Source organism: Manis javanica, chromosome 12 (genome assembly GCF_040802235.1).
Source record: "Manis javanica isolate MJ-LG chromosome 12, MJ_LKY, whole genome shotgun sequence".
NCBI classification, from domain to species: Eukaryota; Metazoa; Chordata; class Mammalia; order Pholidota; family Manidae; genus Manis; species Manis javanica.
In genome coordinates this window covers 72,647,895-72,664,055 of record NC_133167.1, presented here as the reverse complement: position 1 = coordinate 72,664,055, position 16,161 = coordinate 72,647,895, and the positions used below count along the sequence as shown (strand labels likewise).

Here is a 16,161-nt window from a genome sequence, read left to right as displayed (position 1 = left end):
GGAACTGCAGAAATCACTCCAGCGCTCCTCCATCCTGGGAGGGGAGGCTGAGCAAGCCTGCTCGCGGAATATGAGGATCAGGGAATAGAGCTCCCCACTGACAGCGTTCAACACAGTAAACAAAATTTGGGGGGTTTATTGGTATTTCTTTACTGGGCTCAGATATAGCAGTGGTGCTTCATTCTGCCAGTGGGAATATGCTATTGCAGACAACCGTACTGAAGTCTTGTCTGGAGAAAGTTGGATGACTGAGAGGCCCTTACTACCCATCTTTCTGAGATTTTAAACATTAAGTTTTGGAGCTGTACCTTAAGCAGACATCTTAGCAGTATTTTCTGAAGTTATTTAGTGCAACAGTATCCTGTGAATAGAGGTCTGTGTTCACTTAAATTTATGAAATGATGCCCATCATATTCCCCTTGTAGGTGTTTCTAGTACGTATTCACATAGCAGCGTCTGAGGGTAAGTTTGTGGTAAATAAACCTGGTGAACGTCACTCAACTCAAGGGTTCCGGACTCACTCTGTCACTGAACCTCTTGCCTGTCCCTTGAGATCTCATGATGCAACTGTTGCTTCAGAGTGTATTCAGTATGTGTGTCTGAGCCAAATCTATTTTTTAAATTAAGTGTAGAAATCAATAAACACACTCTGTAAAGGGCTAGATAGTAAATATTTTAGGCTTTGCAGGCCAGTCTCTGTTGCAAACATTCAGCTCTGCCATATAGCAAAAATATAGCCATAAACAACAGGTGAACAGGTGACCTGGCTATCTTCACTAAATCCTTTGTGAATGCTTAAATGGAATTTTATGTAATTTTCATATGACACAGGATATTATCCTTCTTTTGCCTTTTTCCCCTTAATCATTGACAACTATAAAAATCGTTCTTAGCTGGTAGTCTGTACAGAAACAGGTGGGTCAGATTTGACCCATAGGCCATAGGTGGATGACCTCTGACTTAGTGGACAGTATTTCAGGATGAGAAATAAGTGATTTATTCAGCCAGATTGTGCAATACCCTTGATGTTTTCCATCAGATTAGGAAGTTTAGAGTATTTATATATTAAATAGAAGATTATTGATACCTCATCTACTCTGCAGAAAGCATTTGTTATCCTGCAGTTCTGCTCCCAAATATTGAGACTGTTTAATAATAAAACTCTGCCTATTAACAAAAGACAAGCTCAATGATGATTTTTTTGAATAAATGTTGGTGAAAATCTCCATATTATAGGAGACATCAGGATAGAAATAATCTCTCCATAATGTTTTATTTATGACCAAATCTTAAAGAAAACCTTTCAATGATGTCATGCATAGATTTGAATTCTGAAACAGACACAAAAGTTTGTTATATGTAGAGTGAAAAAATTCTTCTGCTTCTACTAAGATTTGAAAATCTGTTAATTATATAACAGAGCATCAATAACAGTGCAGCATTCAAAAATGTATTGAATCCTCTCAGAATGAAGGTAATTTTTTGCTTCATTGAAGGCTTGTCACTCCTTTCTGTGGCTCCCTGGCTCCCCGCAGATTCATTCCGGACCCCTGGTCAGCCTGCAGCACCACGTGTGGGCCAGGCCTTGCACGGCAACGTGTTTGGGAGGTATTTGACCCTTGCAAATGGGGCAGCTGTGTCTTGTGTGGCTACTGGTTGGAGAGATGACTAGCTGAGCTTGAGCCAAACATGCACATTGGCAAGACGCTAAAGGGGGTTAAGTCATTCGAATAGCTGCAAACTATGCCTTTTCTTTCATTTTGCATTATGATTCTATATTCTAGGAAGATAAAGGAGAGCGGGACTATACCCTGAGCACAAAGTTAGGTTCCTTTGGCCTGAGCACCTGCATAAGCCAGGTGGGGAGAGAGCAGCTGATGAATATGGAATAAAAAGGAAAATGCAGAATTGAGGTCAAGGCAGTCTTGTGCATAAACCAGTGCTACAGATTGGGGCCGCCCGGGATTTACCGTCTCTGGTCTGCTCTCACTCAGAAGTCATCCTCAGAACATTTAGGTCATCTCTGTACACTGGGCCAGAAACCAGGGCAGAACACACATGCTGAGATGTGCGTGTGCGTGTGAGGAACACGCAGAGCCGGTGGCCTTGCTAGGGCTGGAAGAGCAGTGCAGTCAGGTGGCCGCATGAGGTGGAGGTTGGCTCCAGCTGACTCAGGCATCCCAGGGTCCCGAAGGGAGTGGGCAAGCAGGGGGCAGGAGTCCAGACGGGCCTTCTCCAGGGATGTCTGCTGGCAGTAAAAAGTTAGAAATAATCAATAGGAAAGCTACATCTTCTGCTCACATGAAGGAGACTCGTTTGTCTCTTCAGGAACCCAGAGCCCCTGACCCCTTACCCCTTGACTTGAGCTGTCACGGAGAAACCTGGGCTAGACATGCTCTGACCTCAGTCCTGCCCACGGAGGAAACGGGGCCTTCTAAGGCAGTTACAGGCATGCTCCACTCCCCCAGGTGGTCGCGGATGTGTTAGTAGGAGCTCAGGCCTGGTCGCTGTGCCTGAACCCCTACCCTTTCTTCCCCAGACCCAAGTAAATTCTCGACCCTTCCCATCCAGTCCCGTGACGTAATGGTGTCTGTCTTTCTCCTCTCCTGCCTTATTCAACCTCTAAACACCCTACACACTGTTCTCTAGCTTTGCCAGCCTGCCCTGCCAAAAACCCAGATAAAGCAGTGTACACTTTGCCCACCGGCCGCAGCTAAGCCACTGCCTGTCCTATGGAGTTCTACAGGTGGCATCTGGGAAAAGAAGACCTTGCCGTCTCCAGATTCTCTCTTCCTCTCTTGCTTCTCCTTGGTTCTTAGAAACCCTTCTCAGCTAGCTAGGAATTCAGCTCTCCTGGTTCACTTGTACCCTGGAGGTCTGCTGCGTCTCTTACCTCCAGGGCCCATCATCTGTCACTTTCACACTGCCTCCTGTCTGTGGCTGCCTGAAACTGCTCCCTCTGAGGTAAGTATTTGGGACTCGATTCCTCTTTTGTTATACCTTGGGAACCTTAATACTGGCATGCCCTTGGCAATCTGGGAGCTCATTTCTACTTTGCTGATGAGTAGAGGTAGTTGTTGAGATGCGAAAACGGTCCCCTATTCAGTTACAGTTACAGATGACTGGAACTTTCCATGGCATTCCTACAAAATATCAGCCCTCTGCCGTTTCTGAGCCCAGCGTTGCCGCAGTTTCCCCCAAGGACTGGAGCTTTGTCTTCTATTGTGAGAGCAGAAGTGAGCCCTGGCATTTCTTGTACAACCCACACGAACTTTATCAGTCTCCAGTTTTCAATCACTGCATCGAGAGGATCACTAGTTCATCTGGGTTCCGGCCATCCTTGAGTTCAGACCTTTTCCTCCCTAGAAAGGCCCCCTGCATTTGGGAAAGCAGATGGCACGTTGGGTCCTTAGCTCTCTACAGACCAGTTGTACTGCCCAATGACACACGGCGGGGGACCCCATTCAGCTGACTGTGTCAGATGGCATCTCCGAAGGCTGATGCCAGGATGCTGGACTCCGCTGTCGTGTGCCCAGCACTCAGCAAGATAGGCCTAGATTCCACCTCCAGGATGGCTGGAACCGACTGGAATGATTTTCTATTTTTATTGTTGTTAACAGCTTTATTATGATTTAACTCACATACTGTACAATTTATGCATTTAAGGTGTACAGTTGGGTGGTTTTTAGTATATTCACAAAGTTGTGCTACCATCACTGCAGTCAATTTCAGAACACTTTACTTACCCCCAAGAGAACCCTGCATCGTGCGCGGTCACTCCCCGTGTCCCTTCTAAGCCCGTTTTCCTAGCCAGTGGCAGCCCCTGGCAACTGCTCATCTGCCTTCTGCGTTACGTGTAAATGGAATCACAGATGTGTGGTCCGTGGGAACTGCCTTCTTTCACTTACTATAACGTCTTCAGTAGCAGTTCACCCCTCTGATTGCCTGAATCACTTCAGTTCTTCTTATGGCTCACATACTGTTCTACTGTAGGGATAGACTACATTTTATTATCTGTTTATCAGTTAGAAATATGGATTATTTACATGTCTTGGGTATTATGAATAACACTTCTGTGGGCATTAATGTACACATTTTCTCACGGATGTGTTTCCGTTTCTCCTGGGTATCTGCCTAGAAAGGTAAAATGACCTTTGAATCCACTTCAAGCCTACAAGTCATGTGAAACTTCACTAATTGACTTTATCCTCACTGGCACTGCGCACCTTTTGGCCAGCTGGGAGAGGACAAATTGCCTTGTAATGAAGTGAAATTTGGGTCAGAAGCTTCATGTGAAGGTGCCATCTGTTTTCCGGCATCTGGTTGTATATCTGGAACACATTTTACAAATTTTAACTCAAATTTTAGCTAAACCTGGTAATCTTTAAACACAAACAACTGGTTAAACAGCAGTTTAGCCTTATACGGGTGTATTGTGTCATACAATCCTAGAATAATATGTTTTAAATCAACCTTGGACACCCACTGTCCCAAACTTTACAATTGGGAAACCAAGGTTTAGGAGCTACCCCACAGTCCAAAATAGACAACAAACAAACCATTTAATTCTCCTTTTGAGAGGGTTGGTTGAACTCTTAAGTGCATACGGTAGGCTTCCCAACTTGGCAAAAAATGCTGTTTTTAATTTCTTGGGTTCAAGCTTAAAATTTCTTTCTAAATAAATAAGTGAATTCCATAAACCTCAAAAGCTCAGACATGAAACCAGAATCTATAAAGGTAAGGGACTGGGTGTCTATTTTGTGCTAGATGCCACGGCTCTGCCCTGGCTTCTGTGCTCTGTGTTGGGTTATGAAATGAGTGAGACACGGTCCTTGTCGTGATGAGGCAGAGCTCTTGGTGCTTGGCTGTACTACTTACAGGCGGTGACACTTGCCTGTCTGATCCATTTCCATGTGGTTTTGGAGAGTCGGCTTCTGCAAGTCCACTTACTTGTGCTTATAAACGTCAGTTTTTAACTCTGAATCTGGATTACAGTGGGGGAAAGCGCAGTGACTGTAAACCACGGGAAAATGGAACATTCACAGACGTGCGGTTATTCCTGTTTCTGGTAGAAAGATAATACATGCAAATTACAGATTTCTGGAAAGATAAAACTTTTGGTCACATCCTGATAGTCTTCATACTTTTATTTTCCGATTTGTCCTCACAGCCATACGGGAAATAAAAATAAATCCATTTGTTGTTGGCATGGACACTTAAGAACCTTTCCTAAGTCAGCTTTCATACTGGAGTGCGACAGAGAATCCTTTCTTAATCTCCAAAGCATGAAGAATCTAGACATATTCAGTGTCCTGCTTCCAGAACATATGTCCATATGTATGGAGCACTGTGTGTGTGTGAGTTGGTACACGTACACCCTGGAAGATAGGCTCACTTTTTTAATAGCTTCTGGTAAGGTTTTATAATCTGCGATGTCATGAACATGCCTTATCAAAGTTTTTCTTTTGCATTTTATGTTACCTGTTGCATCAATGACCTTTCTTTTCCACCTCTTCATGTTCTAACAACACAAGCTAGTAATACATGCATGGACTTTGACCCCTTGGACCCCTGTCTCTTCCACTCTTTTTGGGCAAGGAATTTAAGTTTGTCAAGGTTTCTTTTTGTAGAATGAGAAGGGCCACACCTATCTCATTAATATTAATGAAAGGACTGAAAATAATAATTAAACAAGGTGATGTTAGAATGTTTAGTCACAGTGCCTGACACATGGTATGTAGTAAATGTTAGTGGGGTGATTCTTTATGACTAAATTTCTTTAGTCAGATTGAACTAGACTCAGTGCATCTTAAACTTAATGCATGCTGAACCCCTTAAAGTGTCCAAGAATTCTTATGAATTCTCTAGGTAAATAATCATCTGGAATTAATGATGATGTCATCTTTCCTTTTCCAATACTTATTTATCTCATTTAAGTTTTATATCTTATTGGATTGTCTAGAACTTCACCAACAATAGTAAATAATGTGGATAATGCTAGCCTTGCCTTGGCCCTGGAAGTAGCAAGAACTCTCTAGTGTCTCATTCAAATACAGCATTCTGAAATAATTTATTGCATGTTTCTTTCAGGCACTGGGCTAGGATATAGTGACTCAGTAGTTCTTGCCTTTGGAACTCAAATCATCTAGCGGGGAAATGCATTAATCACATAACCACATTCACGTATGTAAAATTACAGCCGGTTGTAGCAGCTAAAAAGGAAACATGTGGGTGACCTCTTCTTGAAAGCATATCTCCCCGGGCAAGGGAAACAAATGCAAAAATTAACAAATGGGACTATATCAAGCTGAAAGGCTTCTGTACAGCAAAGGACACCATCACTAGAGCAAAAAGGTATCCTACAGTATGGGAGAATATATTCAAAAATGACAGATCCGATAAAGGGTTGACATCCAAAATATATAAAGAGCTCACACACCTCAACAAACAAAAAGCAAATAATCCAATTAAAAAATGGGCAGAGGAGCTGAATAGACAGTTCTCTAAAGAAGAAATTCACATGGCCAACAGACACATGAAAACATACTCCACATCACTAATTATCAGGGAAATGCAAATTAAAACCACAATGAGATATCATCTCACACCAGTAAGGATGGCTACCATCCAAAAGACAAACAACAACAAATGTTGGTGAGGTTGTGGAGAAAGGGGAACCCTCCTACACTGCTGGTGGGAATGTAAAGTAGTTCAACCATTGTGGAAAGCAGTATGGAGGTTCCTCAAAATAGAAATACCATTTGACCCAGGAATTCCACTTCTAGGAATTTACCCCAAGAATGCAGCACTCCAGTTTGAAAAAGACAGATGCACCCCTATGTTTATCACTGCACTATTTACAATAGCCAAGAAATGGAAGCAACCTAAATGTCCATCAGTAGATGAATGGATAAAGAAGATGTGGTACCTATACACAATGGAATATTACTCAGCTATAAGAAAAAAACAGATCCTACCATTTGCAACAACATAGATGGAGCTAGAGGGTATTATGCTCAGTGAAATAAGCCAGGCAGAGAAAAACAAGTACCAAATGATTTCACACCTATGTGGAGTATAAGAACAAAAGACAACTGAAGGAACAAAACAGCAGCAGAAGCACAGAACCCAAGAATGGACTAACAGTTACCAAAGGGAAAGGGACTGGGGAGGATGGGTGGGAAGGGAGGGATAAGGGCAGGGAAAAAGAAAGGGGGCATTACGATTAACATGTATAGTGTGGTGGGGGCACGGGGAGGGCTGTGCAACACAGAGAAGACAAGTAGTGATTTTACAGCATCATACTATGTTGATGGACAGTGACTGTGAATGGGTATGTGGGGGGGACTTGGTGAAGGGGGAGCCTAGTAAACATAATGTCCTTCATGTAATTGTAGATTAATGATACCAAAATAAAACTTATAAAAAAAAAAAGGAAGCATGTGGGGCTATGAAGGCAGAGAAGAGGAGGAACTTGGCCTAATTAAGGAAGTAAGGAAAAGCTTCTCTAGAAACAATTATACTTAAATCTGAAAGATGAGGAATTAATTAAGCAAAAGAGGCATTGGAAAGGGTGGCACAAAGAGAATTTCCAGCAGAAAAAAGAGCTTGTGCAAAGGCCCCAGGTGGCAGGAGGGTGTCTGGTACCTTCCAGGAACTGCAGAAGGCAGGCACAGCTGGAGTTCATGGAAGCCCGGGTTTCATGTGAGATGATGCTAGAGAGGAAGGTAGGGGCCAGGCAGTTAAGGCCTTGCTGGCTGTATTGATTTCTGTTCTTATCCCAAGATCAAGGGGAAGCCATTCAAGTGGGAGTCACATGATCAAATTTTTATTTATTTCAAAAAGCTTAATCCAGCCGTATTGTAAAAAATGGATTAGAAGGGATAGAATGGATGTAAGGGAGGCCAGGTAGGAAGCCATTGCCTAGTCCCGGTGAGAGCCTGGGCTGGGGCGGTGGGGTGGCGGAGACGGGCAGCAGCAGTGTCCCTGAGCAGTGCATAAAGGTGGACACCTGTCTGTGGGGTGGGCAGCCAGAGTGGAGGCTAAGTCTGAGTCCCGGAGTTGTTTTCTGAGATGATGAGAGCTTACAGGAGGTCTGGCCAGGCAGAAGGAATTGTGAGGTCAGTGTATACACTGTGCATGGACAGCAGTGAAGCTCGGGGCCCGGACAGGCATCTTCAGGGAGAGAATACCTGTCCGGAGGGCCTAAGAATGAGCTTTGAGGACAGTCAGCATTTGCCAGTTGAGTGGAGGATGCTGAGCTGCAGTCAATGAAAGTAAGAGTCAGCAAGACAGGAGGAAAGCTGGGAGGGAGTGGCGTGGTGGCGAGCGCAGTTAGCCACGTGATGGACACAGGGCTGGAGGTGAGAACTCGAGTGTGTGGGGGGCTCAGCGCGGGGGGTGGTGGTTCAGGGGCGCCATGGACACGGAAGCCAGGTGGGAAAGGATGGAGGGAAGAGGGACAAGTGACAAAATGGAAATGAATAGAATGGATTACTGGTTTGTGGCAAACTTTATGATCAAGAAGACAAAGAGAGGATGGCAGCCAGAGGCCCTGTGGGTTGAGGTAGGTGCTGTGTGTGTGTGTCATGTTTGATCACAGAGAGTCTTGGGTAAATTTGAAAGGCCGTGAGAAAGTTCTGGAATGAAAGTGAAAGGCGGGGTGATCAGCCCCCTTCCCAAGAAGATGGAAGGGAATGCAATCCAAAGCACAGTGGTGGAGATGAGGTGAAGACGTGGCTCCCCCTGAAATGGGGAGACAGAAAAGGATAGGATGGATTTGAGAGCAGGGTGATGTGTTCCTGTCTGGTGTGTGCATGCAAACCTGTGTGCCAGGTGTAAGATAAATTCTAGCTGGAATAAGCAGGCAAAGAGAGGCAACAAAGGGCCAGGTAATTTATTTAAATACCCCCGGGTGAGGTTCTGTGGCCTTATTGTCAGAGGCCAGAGAAGTCACACACGGTTAGGGAGGTGGGGCGCTTATAAGGGATTAGGAGGGGGAGGAGTGTGCAAGCTATCCTAAGGGGTGTTGAGAGGTATGATTGGCTAAAGGTGACATAATAGTCAAGTAGAAACTTTTTTCTTTCCAAGAGAGAGGAGGCTGACATCCGGCCTCCTCTTAGTTGGCACATCTGGATGGAATTGATCTGGATGGAATTGAGGGAGAGCTGTCCCCTTTCCATATACGGCACGGACTTTTGGGTCTGGTCTGTTCTCCCCTTATGGCATCTCTCTGTTCTGTTTGCATGTCCTTGTTTTTCCTTTCTCCATCCTAACATTCCAGCCTTTTGGTCATAATGGGCGACGACTCAATCTGGCTACTTCCGGCTGACAAGGGGCATCATGTGGGTTTGAGGCTGGTATTAGGCTGAAGAAGGGGGTTCAGTGGGAGGAGGTGCGTAACGGTGAAGTAACGTCTGGTTGGTGGCAACCCGGGTCATCTGGGTTAGCCGCTGTTGGAGGAAACTGAGGACACAAGGGGCAACTAAGAGTAAACCACAAACTGTTATTAAGAGGCCCAGTAGGGGCATTAGCCAGGCTGTTATGGGGGACTGGAATTCTGGATCGAGTTTACATTTCAATGACTAGTATTAGGATTTAGTATAGATAAGACTGCATTATTGAAACAATACTTTTCTCTAAAATCACCCTTATTTTTATTAGAAGTAGTTAGATTAAGAAAATAACAGTTGGCTTGATTATTTGCATAAGTGCAGCAAGAAGAGCAATTGATTACATGGGCTCTTTTAAATATGGTTTGCTGGAACTTTTTGTAAGGAATTTCAGATTGGACTTTTAAGGGCTTCTTGAGGCTAGAAAGCCAAGCCAGACTTGCCATCAGGTTGTGCTTGCAGTACCTGTAGATTTGGATGAATTCCTCTCTTGAGGTTCCTGCACCTGCCAGGAAGTGACCTTCTTTACTCACCTGGTAAAGCTGCTGGGAACTCTGTAAGCAAGGTACCAGGCCAGTTTTTTTAAGGGGCTTTGTTGGCTTTATAAAGTCAATCTTAGTTCCTTAAAGCTGTCTGTTTATATCTGAGTTTACACACATGTCTCTCAGGTATGACATTCCAGTCAAAGCCTTGGTAATATAACCAGTGATTTTAATTGGTTCTCTTACAAGGAAAGCAGATTCTTATTGAACTTGTGCAAATAAATATACTGCCTTGAAATATAAAAATAGTTCCTGAGAGTTTTTAAATTCTGGAGGGATCAGGTAGAGAGAAAAATAAAGTTTTAATTCTGCTTATAAAGGCAGTCATTTACTAAACTGTTGTCAGCTTAAGAAAAAAAGCTTAAAACACTTTATCAACAGCATTTGAAACAAAAAGCCACAAAATCATCTTCTTCAGCTTACTTAATCTTATGTAACCAATACCTGTTCTGCTGAAATCTAGTTCTTTACTAGTGTAGGAGTAATAAAACAGTGACTATAAATGGCAAAAGACTTACAAATGACAATGGTTAAAGATCTGATGAGAGCTTACAGCAGGGATTTGGTGGGTGAACCGACAGGCGGTTGAGGTCATCCTGTGTTCTTTTTTACGGTGCTGACTGCAGTGTGCTAGCACTTACTGGAGGGTTTTGCACACACGCAGACCTGAATGTATTGCTGTGTGTGGGTGCCCTCTGTTTAGCTCTGTGGAGTACAAAAATGCTTTCCCGCAAACAGGAAAACACGTGAACTCGGAACTGGCTCACTGTGGGCTCATTTTAGCACACTGTCTATGGAGGCTGTTCCCGACATGGTACATTAACAATCTCTGTTTTGTTCTCTTCGAACCCTGCAAATCATGACAGGCCTCTAGCTGTACTTTCTTCCAGGTACTCTTGATATAATTGGTCACTTCCTCTTGGGCTCTAGTGATGTTTCTGATGCCCTTCATAAGGCCAAGTGTCTTTCAACAATCCTTAATCTTTACCAGCTGTCTCCTTAACCGGTTCCTAAAAAGAACTCACCTATTTGGACAGCTGTAAAACTTGCAGTTGACACCAAAAATGGTACTGTCCTTCTGCACTTGGCTGGGCCCATAGCATTTTATTTTTCCCCTCTGTTCCGTTTCCTGGGAGCTGATCCAGTGCTCACTCTATCACACTGGCTAATCAGCAGAGAGAAGCCTGTACATTAGCTATTTTTTTCAGTATGGCTGTAGGTTTCTGCACTAGAGCATCACAGGGCAACACTATGTGAAGCAGATCTATTTTTTTCCTTTTATAGATTTTTCTCATCAGGGTTATAGTAGTTTTGTAAGAAGAATGGAGTTTTCCACTCCCTTCAATCATCTTAAATGGTTGACATCAGAGATATCATCTGTTTAAAAATTTGAAAGAACTTTTTCTAATGTTCTAATGGTTCCTAAATGATGTGTTCTTATTTTTCCCTCTTGGGAGCCAGAGGGCTGGGGGGAGCACCTTGACTGGATTTTACCCATCCTTTCAAGCCTCCCCCCGACTTGACTATAACTTATGGTTATAGTCAAGGTCTTGATTTTTAAGTAAATTCCATAATTTAGATGTTGTTGGAAAGAAGTTATCCATTTCATGACACTTTATTATCCAGAGGTGTCCATCTAGCCTCAAGTTGCTGTTAGTCACTTTCTTCTCTTTTTTCCTTGCCATGAATGATGTGACATCTATTCATTCTTTTTGACCTAGGAGTTATATAAGAAACGGCTTTTAAAAAATTCTAGTGATTGGGTGTTGGGGGGTTAATTGTTTGTTGTTAATTTAAACTTGGACTGTATTATGGTTAGAGACTGTTACCTGCATAATTTCTGGCTTTTGGAACTTAGTGCATTTTTCTTTATAACTAAAATAGGATCAATTTTTGTTAATGTTCTGTTGGTACTAAAAAAGAGCATATTGCATCCATTTCTAAGGCCCAGGGTTATTTGGTTATTAAGTCAACATAATTTTCTTATTCAAATCATTTTTCCATATTTATTTTACAACTTGATATACTAAGTGCTGGGTGGCACTTAAAGCTTCTGACTTACATATTTTCTTCATTGTTCTGGGTATTTCTTACCCGGTGTATGTGTGTTATGTTATTGGCATGTTGATCTAGTCAAGACTTGTTTGCAAGAAACCCCACTCAAACTAACCTGAAGTCAATAGAAGGGGATATATTAGCTCATTTATTGGCTCTGCTTTCCCTCTCCGAGTCCATGGTTTTACCCTTGAATCATTAATTCATTTCTTGATGAAGGCTTTGCATATGTTTTTTGCCAAAAAAATCCCCAAACACCAAAATGATCCTCTCATTACGACTTTATGGAAGTCAAATGTGAAGTGGATAATGTTGCTTATGCTACCAAGGAATTTATTATAAAAATTTTATTGAAATCTCAGCACTTGATTTACATCTTCTGAATGCATTCTTGCAATTACTATCCAAATTTTGTTAAGTGTAAAATAAAGAAAACTTATTTTTATAATTTTTACTTTTACTTTGAAGATAAAGGTTTGATGATGCCTCTTGACATGAAGGGGTGTCCAAGTCATGCTGTAGATGCAGAAGGCGGGGTGGGAGGGATCTCTGTGGCCATCCTTGGAAAATATGTTCTACCTCAATAAGTATGCTAAGAAATCTATTTACCTTTTACGTTCTTTTGCATAGACTTGCTTTAAGCCAGCAACATTTTTCATGAGTGTTACAAAATTTCACCCATATGGTTGAAATGAGATAACTATGGTGCTTTAAGACCCACGTGCACAATCTCCAGAAAACATCCCAACATAGTCTCTGTGGATATTTTCTAAAGAATTTTGATTACAAATTAAAATATATATGAAACATAGCTGGATTTTTCTCAGATTAAAAAGAAATGAAACCTGCCAGAAGATAAACATCTATGTCCCAGTAAAGTCACTAAGGAAGTTGGACATTTGCAAATGAGAACTAGTTGTTAAACTATAGCATTTGTCTCCTTGTATCTCAGGTTAGCCAGTGTTTATATTTTTTAAAAAGTTCATGGGAGATGCATGGAGGCTTAAGATGGGGCATCCTGCCATGGCCAGAAATGTGAGTTTATAGCTGAAGAACGCAGGGGAAGCTTTAGTGGAAAGAACTGAACATCACAAATACGTATTTTATACACACTTTTGGCCCATACCGCATTCTGTAAAACACTGTAAAATGATTGAATTGAAACATGGCATTTGGAAAAAGAACCACAATCTTATAACATAAGGGAACACACATTCTTGCATGAAACCAAATATATTTGCATATTTCAAATAGCATTGCGCTTTTTATTTCTTTTTTTTTTTTTCATCGAAAGTTTGATTTATATTTTGTTCAGTTCTGATTTCCTTTTGTCTCAGCTGACAAAGAATAGTAGTTGAGACATAGGCTTTGGGGTCAGATGGGCCTGTCTGGCCTCAGAGGAAAAATGTGCCCCTGAAAGTTCCTATTTGAACAAGGAGCAGCTGCTGATTTGAGAAACCAGCTAGCTGTATTACATTTTGGAATCCCTCGTGTACAAAAGAGAGACCCTTGAATTAGAAGGCAGGAAATCTGATTTTTAGTTTTGCACCTACCACTTTGTGTTGTCTTAATTTCTCTCTAAACCTTAGTTTTCTGATGATGAAATTAATAAAATGAAGATAATGATACCATTCTTTTGACCTCACGGGGTATTGTGGGCTCAGCTAATGTATTTGAAGGCACTTCATACCATCAAACCACTTGCCCGCTGGGAGGTATTTCTGTTGTTTGTCTGGCAATACAGTATCACCAATCACAGGAACAGTGAGTGGGAGCTCAGAGTGCCATGAAAATTTTCATAAGGCTTGTACATCAGAGTTAGCACATATGCAATGATATGTAGAAAATATTATTCTTTAGTAGCTGATGTGAAAACTCCTTTTCAGGAAACAGCTGTCTGTGTTTGGAAGGAACATTTTGATGCTTCGTTTGAGGGAACTTTTTATTTGAGTCCATTTGGAATGCAGATACGTCTGAAGGTAGATAAGGAGCTGGGGGTGCTCTTAAAGTTTTGAGATGAATGTATTTGGGGGAGAAAAAAGAGAGGGGCTGAGTTTAAAAGGAGACTGAGAGAATATTAGAGACTGGGAGCCTTTGGAAAAATGGGAGCAGTTGTTTTCTCCCATTTGTGCCCAGAAGGCAGCCTACAGCCATGCGTTGTGGTGAAAGGGGAAGTGGCTTCAGAACCAGAAGCCCAAGAGCCTGTTCTCTTTTTCCCTGCAGTAAGTCATTCTAAATCATTTACATTGTTTTCTCTTTGCAACCAGCAGGGCGCCAGGAAGCCATAGCAGTGTGCTTGCACACCCAGACCCAGCAGACAGTCAATAACACCTTGTGTGATATGGCCCGCCGTCCTCCAGCAATGAGCCGAGCCTGTAACACGGATCCCTGCCCGCCCAGGTGCGTGCCATCTTGTGCTCCTGGGACATGCTGTATCTGATGACAACTCTCTCTTCTGCCAAGAAATGCATGTGTGTGTAGACTTGCTGGTTCACCCAAGATGGATCAGCCTCGCCTACCTCAGTGTTCTCCCTTCTCGGCCCAAATCACGCTCCGACCAGATTCTTGCTTGTGCACACAAATACTGCCCTGTGGACCTTTGTTTGCATCCAGTATGAGTGAACATAAACTGGCCTGCTGCTGGGAAAGCCGTGAGGTCAGCAGTTCTGTTCTCTTTCTCTGATCTGTCTCCTCAAGGGCACTTGTTTGCCTAAATTCGCATCAAAGAGCACAAGATCTGACTTGGAGAGGCCCTGGGTCACGGTAGATACTTAATGAATGACCATGTGCCCTCCTGTTTGTTAGCTAGAATTTATCCCAGTATGTCATTACACTTCCCACTGACTTGCCTTAGATCTCAGAATGGGGTGTATAACGTTACAGGCCCCAAAGAATGGCAAAGTTGACTTATTTTGGTCTCCTAGGTCAAGAGGTTGACCTTAAAAGTTAATCTGTCTCCTTGCTTAACTATAAGACCTTGGGGAATTTTACCAGAAGGGAGGGTAGGTTTTCCCCGTGTCCCCTTAGCCCTGGGTGTTGCCGGCCACAGAATTATAACTCAGCATCACTCGGTTCTCACATAAGACCTTCCAGAACCTGCGCCCTGCCTTTCCCTTCTTCTCTCCTTTACCTGTATTGTCTGGAACACTTTTCTATGATTAGAATCAGTTGCCAAAAATTTAGAGTCTGTTCCCCATCACCCCCACCCTCTCTGCCAGGATCTCTTTGCTGCCTCTTAACACTTACATCTGCCCACTGAATGAAGTACCTTTATTGGCTAATGGCAAGTTTTGCTATTTTTAGGAATCTCTGTAATTAAGAAAGCGTATCACACCCCCCTGCCATACTGGAGTAAGGACAGGTCTGCTTTATGTTTATTTAGGACATAATTTGCGCCTCTGGAATTCTCGTGACCCATCTGATTTTGATTCCATGGAAAGAGTTGGCTGTGATGTAAAAACTCCTGCCTTTTGGTGTGAGAGTAGGGATCACCCAAGTGAGTCCCACCTGGAATCCAGCCCTCCGCTTCCCAGAGACGGGCCCTTGCCTGCTGACTCTCACCCTCCATCCTGGACAACCTCGGGAGAGGCAGGTCCCATGGGCACCCATCCTTGGCTAGAGCACCCCTACGGCGAGCCAGGCCATGGTTCATAGCCTTTATAGTATTCCTGACTTCAGTTGTATGCTAAGGAGATACAGACACACCTCGTTTTATTGCACTTTATTGCACTTTGCAGGTACTGAGTTTTTTTTACCAATCGATGGTTTGTGGCAGCTTGGCACTGAGCAAGAGCAGTAAGACCTTCCAGAACTGCCCCCAGCTGGCGGCAGCACCATTTTTCCAACAGCAGTTGCTCACTTCATGTTTCTGTATCATATTTTGGCAATTCTAGTAATATCTCAAACATTTTCATTCTTATATTTACAGTGTCTTTGGTTAGTGATTAGGACTCTTTAGAAGCTCAGAGGATGGTTATCATTGTTTAACAATAAGGTATGTTTAAATTAAGGTATGTACACTGTTTTTATTTTAGACATACTGCTATTGCACACATAATGGACTACTGTATAGGGTAAATGTAACTATTATGTGCACTGGGAGACCAGAAGACTCAGTGGACTCACTTTATTGGGGTGTTGGCTTTATTGCAGTGGTCTAGAACCGAACTCTC

At 42.8% G+C, this 16,161-nt stretch overlaps 1 protein-coding gene across 1 annotated transcript in view; it reads left to right on the top strand.

Moving 5' to 3' along the window:
• LOC140845103 (ADAMTS-like protein 3) overlaps positions 1-16,161 on the top strand; it is a 112,753-nt gene that overhangs the window by 45,507 nt on the left and 51,085 nt on the right. The window contains exons 2-3 of the mRNA XM_073218857.1: positions 14,257-14,389; positions 15,918-15,983. The gene's annotated coding sequence lies outside the window, so the exon portion shown is untranslated. The remainder of the gene's footprint in view (positions 1-14,256; positions 14,390-15,917; positions 15,984-16,161) is intronic.